This window comes from Rousettus aegyptiacus, unplaced genomic scaffold, assembly GCF_014176215.1.
Source record: "Rousettus aegyptiacus isolate mRouAeg1 unplaced genomic scaffold, mRouAeg1.p scaffold_m13_p_3, whole genome shotgun sequence".
NCBI classification, from domain to species: domain Eukaryota; kingdom Metazoa; phylum Chordata; class Mammalia; order Chiroptera; family Pteropodidae; genus Rousettus; species Rousettus aegyptiacus.
Genome location: NW_023416306.1, coordinates 63,531,301 through 63,542,444, shown reverse-complemented (window position 1 = coordinate 63,542,444; position 11,144 = coordinate 63,531,301).

Below are 11,144 nucleotides of genomic sequence, written 5' to 3'. Positions count from 1 at the left end.
CACTGGCACAAGCTGTTTGCTCTTCTTACAGTATGAGTCTCTTTCTCTTCCTCTTCTCTTTAGTAACCACTCATCTTTCAGACTTTTTTCTAAGCATTGCTTCTTCAGAGATGTCTATTTTAACTCTCAAATGAGACAAAGGGCCCCTGTTTCAGACTCATGAAACTACATACCTATCCTTACAGTGTATGTCTTACTTGCAATTTTATATTTTCTACATAATTATTGGCTTAATTATCTATCTGCCCTACCAGACTGTAAACTACATAAAAGTGAGCAATGTTCTTTTTGTTCACTACTATATCTTCAGCACTTAACACAGAATCTCAAAGAATATAAGCTATTCCTGGAATCAGGCACTATTTTACCAGCACTATGCTAGGTGCTGTAGGTAGAACATTAAAGGAGACAGACTTCATCTTTTTGCTCATGGAGTTTTTAGCTTAGCATTAGAAAAAGGTAATCGGTAAGCAAGTGCAATGCAGTGTGTAATGGGAGTTAAAACAGAAGAGGTTCTAGGGAAAACTGAAAAGTGGAGGGTTAAGGAAGGCTTCCCAGAAATAAAAGACCTAAATAACACTGATCTCCATGTAAACACCTTATGCAAAGTAATTCACAATGACCTTCAGCTAAGAGGCAGGTAAGTAAGGAAACTAAGGAGCAAGGAAGATATGAGACTTGCCAAGCTTGCTCAGCTAATTAGAAGGGGAGCTGGATTCAAACCTAGCCAGTTTGGCTCCCACTTCTATGTTCTTAACGCTACATGGCATTGAATTTTTGAAGTTACCTGGGCAAAGGAGAGTCAAGAGAAGGCAGAGTTCCAAACAAAGGGGAGAGCAAAAGCAAAGCCTCTGAGACAATAAAAAAGGATTTTAATCTTTACAGAAACTGATTGATCAGATTGCATTTCTAGAAAGAAAAAGGAAGGAAGGAAGGAAGGAAGGAAGGAAGGAAGGAAGGAAGGAAGGAAGGAAGGAAGGAAGGAAGGAAAAAGAAGAAACACACTAGCTATAATGGAAAGATTAGATTGGAGCAAGGCAAACCAAAAATAGTTTACTCTTTTCACACACCTACCTATTATACTCCTTTGGGACATGTGTTCCTCAGAAGACTGTTCAGTTAGTACTGCTCTCCACAAACCAGAGACTGTGTTTTAAGGTTTGATCCCTTACGGGTCATCACTCCTTCTCAAGTTCACAAAGATAAGCCAACACTGAGTTAAGCATTTTACAAATATACATGCTTTGGTCACAAAAATGACCCAAAAAGGGAATCTGACTTGGTTCAGAATAAATCTATTTCCAGAAAGTTTGCACAACCTTAGTGTTTTAGAACTTGAAAAAATTCTCAATTATCAAGTTCATGTGTAACAATAAACAAAAAACAAAGGGAGAATTACTAACTGCTTCTACTAAAAAAACATTCAAAGAGGATATAGTTTTAAAATGTAGCAAGTTGGGTTTTCATCCTCTTATCTTTGAAGGACTGTGCAGGAAAAGAGGGTAGCAATGCTAGATCAGGCATTTTTGCACATATTATCCTCAGAGAAATCTAAATCTATAACCATCATCATAAAATGAAACAAGAAGCAAATCAGAAAGGAATGAATGAAGGGCAAGTGATAGCCGAGGGGTTTATAATAATCAATTATTAAAATGCCTTAAAAGAGCAAAGAAAATGCTTATCAGATCAGCAAAGCACCTTTTAATAAATAATATGATTTGGGTTTAATTAATGGCCTAATTATAGTTTTACCCAATAGGCTTAAATGCTCCAAAGGAACACTTTGAGTCTCTTTGGTAGATAATCTGTGTTTTAAAAAATGTTCTAATTACATATTTGCTTGAGTAAATAATGTGAATTTTACAAAACTGCCTAATGATATATTTATGTGACTATATTTACCCAAATGGCCTCTCATTCTGTAGTAATGGAGTCGGGACTACTGTTCCCAGGAGACGTGGAAAAGTAGGATGTCTCCAGCTTTCACCCTAACACCCCTGTTATTCTCACACTGTTCTCACTCTCACCCAAGACACACCATTGAAAGCATATGACCCAGTTATTCATTATTAATTTAAATAGGAAAAAAAAATATTCTTCAGTCTTTTGCATGAACACATTTTGTAGAAAGGCTACAGACTTGAAAAATGAGCATTAATACTGTATAATGCTTCATTAAAACTGAATAATTTGACTGTGACCAAGACATGACATTCAAAGTCTAAGCAGCCACATAATTTATTCTTTTCCTTATGTAGTATCTTCAACGTCTTAAAAAAATCAGACTCTATGTATCAGAGTCAGATTTCTGTGACTTAAAGTCTCAGAAAGTCCCCCTTTATCCAAGGTTTCATTTTCTCTGCTTTCAGTTATTCATAGTCAACCATGGTCTGAAAATATTAAATGGAAAATTCCAGAAATAAACAATTTATCAGTTTTTAAATTGTGCACTGTATTGAATATTGCGATAAAATCTTGTGCTATCCGGTTCCATCCCACCTCAGTTATCAGATGGACTGTCTGATCAGGCAGGTAGACTATCTTGGTATCACAATGCCTGTGTTCAAGTAATCCTTGTTGGACTTAATAATGCCCCAAAGCCATTCACATAACTTTTATTACCGTATATGTTATAATTGTTCTATTTTATTAGTTACTGTTGTTAATCTCTTACTGTGCCTAATTTATAAAATAGACTTTATCTTTCATATGTATGGATAGGAAAAAACATATATATAAGTTTTGGTACTACGGGCAATTTCAGGCATCCACTGGGGATCTTGGAACAGATCCCTGTGGGGAAGGGGGACGATTGTATTAGGTAACAGAGAAGTCATAGAAAAACTGAGTTTGGAAATCCCAGTTTTGTGGTGACATGTGTACATTCATAAGCTTTAAGTCGTATTTACATTTTAGAGATATAAATCGAGAACAACTGGTTGCATATCTATTCATGAAATTGCATGAAGGAACTAAAAGTTTCATTTCATAGTTTTCCCATAAAATCTGACTCTTAGCAGATATTTACTGTTTAAAAGTAGGTAATGCTCCATTTAAAAAATAATTAGACACAGCCTGGGAGGGTGAGGGTGGGGAAACAGCATTTACATTTCCAGTCACTGCACTGTTGGTTTAGAACTTTGGGAGCATCCCGGGTACAATCTGAAAACGGCCCCCATACATGGAAGCCAGGAAGAGATTGAAGAAAGATATTGGTAGTTGGCAACTTTAATAAACGAGGGCAAATACAAAGCTTGTCTTGGGCAGCCATAAGACAAGTCTCTGCACCCACCTGCCAAATCTAAAAAGTTTATACAGAGATATTAATGGGGTTCAATCATGTGTACAGTCCAGATTGTCTCAATGACACCTTACTCTCTCAAGGCTGTAAACTGGAAATAGCTCCTAGTGTGGGTCTGGTGGGTAGAACATACCATCTTTGAAGGTGGGGACCTTCCATTAACCAGGTCCAGAGATATTGGGTCAATCAGCAGCCATATCATCTCAGTGACCTCCTTCACCCACAAGTGAGAAAATTTACCAAAACACATACAAAAAAAAAAAAAAAAACAGAATAAAATAAATGGTTGAAAGAACAAGAGAACTAAGGAAAATATAGGTGAGAGAATAAAGTTGAGGAATAAGATTAGCATCCTATGCCATGCATTAATAGTCTATAGACACTAAGCTTCTTAGAAGCCAAAGCAAAGCAGGAAAAGTGACAGGTTACACAAGTCAATCAAAATAATCAGCAAGGCAGATATTCGTGATGTTCAGATCTGAAAATTTTCCTGTGATCCTCATACAGCAGATGCCCTGTGCATACAAATATTTTCAATAACATCACAATGGAAAATACAGTAGTAAGTTTCATAAGATTGTGAATTACCACTTAAGTCAAGGACAGAGTCCCATACTTTGAAAAAATGGAATACACAATAAATAGAACATTAACTGTGCTGATCACAGTGGTCTCTTTCTTGGATGATTTAGAAGGCATTCCAATAATTGCAGGGACTCAGGGCCCTCATTAGATCACTAATTCCATTTTAGTATAAATGGACAAAATTTCCACTTAATTGAGAGTTCAAGCTGATAGAATGCCACGTTAACTAATATTCACATTAATAAATGTGTAATTATTTATTAAAATGTTGAATCTCACTGCTGACACCCTTATAAGTTACTTCTTTCTCTGGGCATAATCTCACAGAGCTTAGATGATCCCATTGCTCAGACTGAAAGACTTGTGATTCTAAATCATGGCATAAAGATGTTTATGGACTCCAAAGCACTACAATCCATTTGTTTCTCTCTTATAATCCAACAGCATCTGAGGCTGCTTGCCTTCCTGAGTGCAGCAGTAGCACCACCTGTTTACTCTGGCCTCGTTTGCCTGGATCGAGTAGGAAATCGAAGCCACTAAGCTGAATTTTTCGGAAACTTTGCAGTAATTGAAGAGAGAGGGTGATAAATAGGGAAAGCCTTGCAACCTAATTATACTGGTCACTTTGTGGGCTGCATAATAAAGCTAAGGGGTATTTTTGAAATAGTACCAAGCTAAGTGCAAGCTATAACTCCAAGCACTTTGTAGAAGAGCCCATCTACTCAAGTAGTCATTTATAATTAGGATGTGAAAATCAGCCCTGCAGTCATTTATTATTGAAATTGCCTTAAGGTGATCTCCAAAACAATTTTATCTCTTGATTTACCTCCTCCTCCCTTTGCTAAAAGTAGCAAATGGAATTCGTGGGATTAGCCTCTTAGGAGCAAATAGGCAGAGATGAAATGCAGCCAGGAGCTAATGCTTGGCAGGACCCAGAAGGGAGGTGCCAAGAGGATATGGGTGGATCATCAGAGAATTGATTGGAAAGATTCTGTTCCCAGAAGAGAGCAGGCTTCAATGGTTTCTCTCAAGTTTTATGACACATTAGCGGAACCATATGCTCTGCTCTTGTGGGCAGCATCTGGGGGCAGGGGGTGTACATCAGCGTCAGACCCCAGTGGAGAGTTGGGAAGTTTCTGTTTAGAAAATGAGACCTACTGTGACTGCAGAAGCTGCACCTGTCCTCGGTTTCCACATAACATATTTCTTCATGTGGAGTCTATTCGAGTTGATTTTTTCCCTCCCATTCTATGTCCACCAAGAGAAGAAAAATACACAAATTTCTATTACTCTGAAATGCATGGGAGAAAAAAAAATCTATTTAAGAAGATGGCAGATAATTGGAGGGAGGGAAAAAAGGAGAGAAGAAAATGTTCTTTTCTAGACTTGAAATCAATATGCCTTATCAAACCCAAATCAAATTAGATATGGCCAAATCATTAGACCCAGAGTAACTTGTTAGGGATACATATTTTGCCCTAGGATTAAGTCCCGTTATTTTGTAGAGGCTAGGTTTCTTTGGCCAGCCAGAAAAACTTTGACAGGCAAAACTTGATAACATCTGTACAGTTAGGAGATGTCAGAACCTTAGAATCTGTAAGTTTAAATGAGAAACTCTGCAGTCCTGTGTCTCAGCTAGAACTCTGCCATTCGAGACAGCCCTGAATTATAAAATTTACATTTGGGATAAGCCATAGTTGCTTCTGGTGGTCATCCTGGCCCCTGCCTTGTGTCGAGTGTTTCCCCATCCCTTCCACTGTGCTACTACAAAGTTGCTCACTGCTCACCCATTTTGAAGTCCATCCTCTCAAACTGCTCTTCCTGACACTATCCCATATTCCAGTTGTACCTGGCTCCTTTCATTTACTACTTTCTCAGGAACTTGATGACCAATAAGAGTTTTCTTAAATATTGAGATAAAATGTAAATGCCAAAAGTTAGATTTATAGTTAATAGAGGCCTATGTTCATTCGTTTGTTTTAACTCACAGAAGAGCCTACTGGTAGGATTTCAGGAAACACGGTAGTATGGAAGGAAAAGTCTGTAGCGTCCTTCGGCCTACTCCAGAAAATCACACTTTATCAGTTAGGATGGTTTTGGCTGCAAGTAATAAAATCTCAGGCTTGAATGGCCAAAAGAATAGGAATATTTATTATCTCACATAAGAAGCCCCAAGCACTAAAGAGGTGCAAGGCTGTCCTATTTCTCTGAGCTACCCAACTCAGCATGTCATACCCCCTATCTTGTCTCAGTGAACCTTTCTTATGTTGGAAAGATGCCCACCCTAGTTCCAAGCATCTCACAAAGACACAACCAAGCCTATAAGAAAAGCAGATATCTCATCCTATATATATATATATATATATATATATATATATATATATATATATATATACATGAAAAAATATTTTATAATTGCTCACCAGCAATCTCACCTGTCATTGGCGAGAATGAGTTCATATACTCCTTTCTAACCCAGTAATTGTCAAGGGCAATATTATATATTATGCCTGGTTTAGAATTCTCATACTGCCTTTAAGTCACTTAGGAGGGGACAGTACTTCAAAACAAAATCAATGATTTTTACACATTGAACCCAACAGAACTTAAATGTCAATCTGGTCTCATGTCTTTAATGGTTTAAATTCAATAATTATATCCTGCCTTCTGCAAATGGCTTTGTAATACTTTGAACTATAGAACTTTCAGTGTGAGTAGAAAAGAAAAAAAGGAATGAAGACAAGGCAAATAGTAGAGTCTAAATTTTGTAAAATCTAAAAGATTTCATTATATGATTACCACTTTCCCATATTCATTGGCTTTCTATAATATCTTAAAACTCAGAGGCAAATGGATGTCTTAAACCTCAAAAATCAAATTAGGAGCAGGTGAGTAAAAACTTACAATGGGTTGCCCATGGTTCACTGTGTTGGTAATTTAGATAATGGAAATTATATTTCATAGAGCTGACCAGTCAAAAGCACCAATCACAATGAAGATGATTTTTTTTTTTTTTTTTTGTCTGTCAAGGAAGCCAAAATAATATACCTTAAGCCTTGGTTTCATTGATCCAGAATGAAGAAAGTCAGCCACATATACTACTCCAAATGTCAAATTCACCTTTAAGTAGATTCCAATGCTTAGAAAGTGAACGGAAATCTGAAGCTTCTTCTGAAAAACTAGTTTCATGAACACACTGGCAAGACCTCTGCTAACGAATCTCATAGCACTATGACCTCTATGACATGGCTTTTCACAGATTGGCTTGTACTATGAAAAATATCACCTAAATTTACCTAAAGTAGGAAAAAGGTCTTCATTTTTATAGCACTCCCTAGTGCTTGAAATAGTGCTAATTTATAGGTACTACCTAAATTTATTGAAAAACAATTGGTGTTTGAAAAACTAAAAAAATAACTGAGTTGTTGATAGTATGCTCTAGTTAACAACATAGAGATATATCTAGAAAGCTTCTTTGAAATATGTTATAACAGAACATTTAAGTGAAAAACCAATACTGCCTGAATAAAGGTTGATAAATAGTAATGTATTTACTGTAGTGAAAAATTAAGACATTAGTATATACACAATTCTGAAAATCAAGTTTCTTGTACAGATATGTCTTGGTACACTAGTATATGTCTAGTAGGGTCTCACCTAAGAGCCAACACTGGAGCTTTGGCTTGATAGCTCTTCACAACAGCCAAGAACCAAAAGAGCAAACCTAAACTCCTGCGTAATTCTCACAGCATCACTTTTTGTCCAGATAACGCCAAGCGATGTAAGGCAAAACCTGTTGCCAAAACACAAAATTTTACTCAATAGATTTCTGAGTAGTTACATCCTATTGGTTGGGTAAGTTGTTCATTCTTTCCTACTCATTTTGACAAGCAATCTTGTTTCCCATAAAACCCAGGTATAAAATTGACTTCGAAGGATAGTGCTGTGAGTGAACATCACTGAACCCTCTGAAACTTTAACTTTCCTTGAGGAACTGCCTTAAATAATGTTTGCCCTTCCTGAAATCCATATGTGGCGGCCATCTGTATTAAATAACATGTAAGGCAAAAATGCCTTCTTTGGCCTTGGTCTGCCTTAGTGCCTAAAATTCTAACCACTAGTGTCACTCAAATCAACCACTGAGCACTCACTATATGAGGGAAATATATTGATTAATTGTGAGAAAGTCAAAAAATTAATTTCATAGAGTATATAACCCACTGAGGGAAAGGATGAATATGCAAATAACGATACTATAATTTAGTGCATGTCAAAAGAAAATAGCAAACAATATACTGGAGAGGATCAAGGCTAGAAGAGATGTAATCCAATTGGGAAAATCTTTGTGGAAAAGAAAAGATGTGCAAAGAATCTTAAGCTAAGTTTTTAACAGAAGAAAACAGTGACAGCCTACAGGTAGAACAGGAACATGAGCAAAAGCAGTGACCTCATTTTGCTTATACATTCCTTTCGAAGTGGGCAATCCAAAGTGGGTAAAACATGAACCCAAGGACACTGCAGTGAATAGCTGGCAGACAACAGGATTCAGAGGAAATAAGATAACTGACAGGGAGGTTTCGATGGTCAAGAGAAGCCTTTGAAAGGTCCAGAGTATGTGGTACAAGAGGAAGATTACGAAGCTTCTGGCGGCAGCATGAGATCATTGGTCAATGAGATGGAGATCCTCAAATGAGATTTGCCTTTTTCACCATTTATTCGTGGGCAGTTTCTATCCTCAAAGTGCATTAATCTGCTTTGACAAAGCAAAAAGAAAATAAATCCAATGATGCACTTTACTTGAGAATGTGAAATCTATATTGAGGCCAACCTTAAGGAAACAGGAAATCAGAATGAAGGTTATAGCTCTGACAGTGACCTGGGCTGGCTGTGCTTTCATTCCTTTCTAGGTCACACTGACATGAAGCCCAGAGACAGCTTTGAAATCTGCTGCAGAAGTCAGCATACACCAGAATAGAATGGAATTCCACACCCCTTTGCTTTTAGTAGCAAAGAACTCTCATCATAAAGTCTAGTGCTTTTAAACAAAGCACCTCTTAGCTTAGTCACACCTATAATTCTAAAAAGCCTCTTGATAGCCACAGATGGGTAAGAAAACAATAACATATCAACAGATAAATGTGCTATGGATATAAAAACTAAGCTAATAAAAAAATACAAATAACAAATGAAAAATTCTACTCACTAATAATAAAGAGTAAATTGGAAAAATTGGATACCACTTTTTACTTATTAAACTAGCAATTTAAAAATTATAAAATTCTATTTGATAAAGGTATACTAAAGCTGTTTCTCATAGAGGAGAACATTAGATATTGGCATGATTCAGGCTTTGATTCAGTAATTCAATCTTTGAGGATTCATTCTAAGAAAATATATTCTATCTATAGATCATATTCATATCATAATTATTTCTAATAAGGCAAAATTATAAACTTTAATCTAAACCAAGGACAATGATCAAATACTCTGTTTTATAACTATTTAAAAGGGTAACATAAAAACTATGTGGAACATAGAAAATGCTTGGGAAATCTGGATACAGAATTAGATGTAAAGTAAGATCACAAGACTATATAGCATGTATAGCAATGACATCTAATAGAAAATATAAAGCAACAGTGCTTGTTTTATTTGAATACTGAAATTACAAATTATTTTTTTCTTTTTCCTACATTTTCTCTAATACTGATATGTTGCTCTAATAATTTTTAAAACCGATGCATTTTTAAACTCTCATATTCATAAATTTCTAACTGCTGTTTGATTTCAATAAAATTATTTCATCACCTTATTTAAAGTGCCTGAAAGTCTGTATTTGGCCCTATTCAGTTTTGCCAAATAAAGACGAAGCTGTCACATAAGAAATAGCACTGGGGAGTGAGTCCTATTTCCCAATGCCAATCGTGAAGAATCCAGTAGTTACTCACCAAGTCTATTCCACTCTCAGCAACACACCTCCAAATTCCAGACACTTTTCTTTCATATTAACCTGACTGTGCTCCACAAATAACACTTGCAAATCTTGGGCTTTGCAGAGCACCTATTCTTAACTTAAAAAGGCACAGGTTTCTGTATTAACTCTGCAATTCTATAAACTTAATTTCACAATTTCTGGTCCATCACCTACAAAAAATATTGTTTCAAATAATGAGATTAAAACTTTATCGTAGCAATAGCATCCTAATTTTTTGTTTTATTAAAAAAAGTCTTCATTGTGATAGAATGTGCATACTTGAAGGTATTAGAGATAAAGTGCTCTCCGTTAGAAAATTAGAAGTTTTTTTTATTTTTATTTTTGGGCTTGTGAGTTAAAGGAAAGAAAAGAAAGGGAAAGAATAGAAGACAAAGAGGAAGCAGCAAGATGGTAAAAGGCTCAAGTGTTAATGGAGGGAAGTAGTAGCTCCCAAGGAGAAATCCCTGGTGATGCTGTGGCAATAAGCCATAGTTGTAAGTGGTTAGCAGTGTACCACATGGTTACTCCCTGTCACTGACATACATTCAGAAGTTGTGCTATCTGCAGCAGCCTTATGTTTGTGACTGCTGTGAGTGGCCCAGCATTTAGATGGGCATAAAGGATTTAGCAAGGGGTGACACATATTCAGCAGTAACAGAAGATTAAGGCTCTGGTGACATCAAAGCAGGGGATGTGGAAAAGATCTTGGGAAGGGTTTCAGACTTCTACAACTTTTTCAACACGGTTTCAGTTAATCTTAAAATTCATAGACTTCCAGCTAACTTCCATTGTAGAATCCAAGACTTTAAACCCTAGGTCAATTTTTGTGCCACAATTCTGTCCTGCCTCTCAATTTCATTTCCTACTTATGCCCATTCTAAGAGGCTATAGAAAATATACCTTAGAATAAATGAGATGGATAGTATCTGAAAAGATGGAGAAATACTCCTTAAACCATATATACTTTTTAGGTACTGAAGAATCTCTTTAAACACCTACTATAGATTGAACTATCAAATAAAAATGGAAATGGTAATGATAAATGATAAGTTAGCCTTTTCTGTTGCTTTTATTATTCCTTCCTTCCTTCTTCTCTCTCACTTTTTTCCTGTTTTCTTTGCCATAATCATTCACTGCTACATGAGAGATGCTGACTTTCCCAAGTTACAAATACATTATCACTTAGAAGAAGATGGGAATCTTAGATACATCACTACTTCCTAATCAATAAGCAAACAGCCAGGGCATGTAGGAAAGCATCTGGGAGAATAAGGAGCTGTT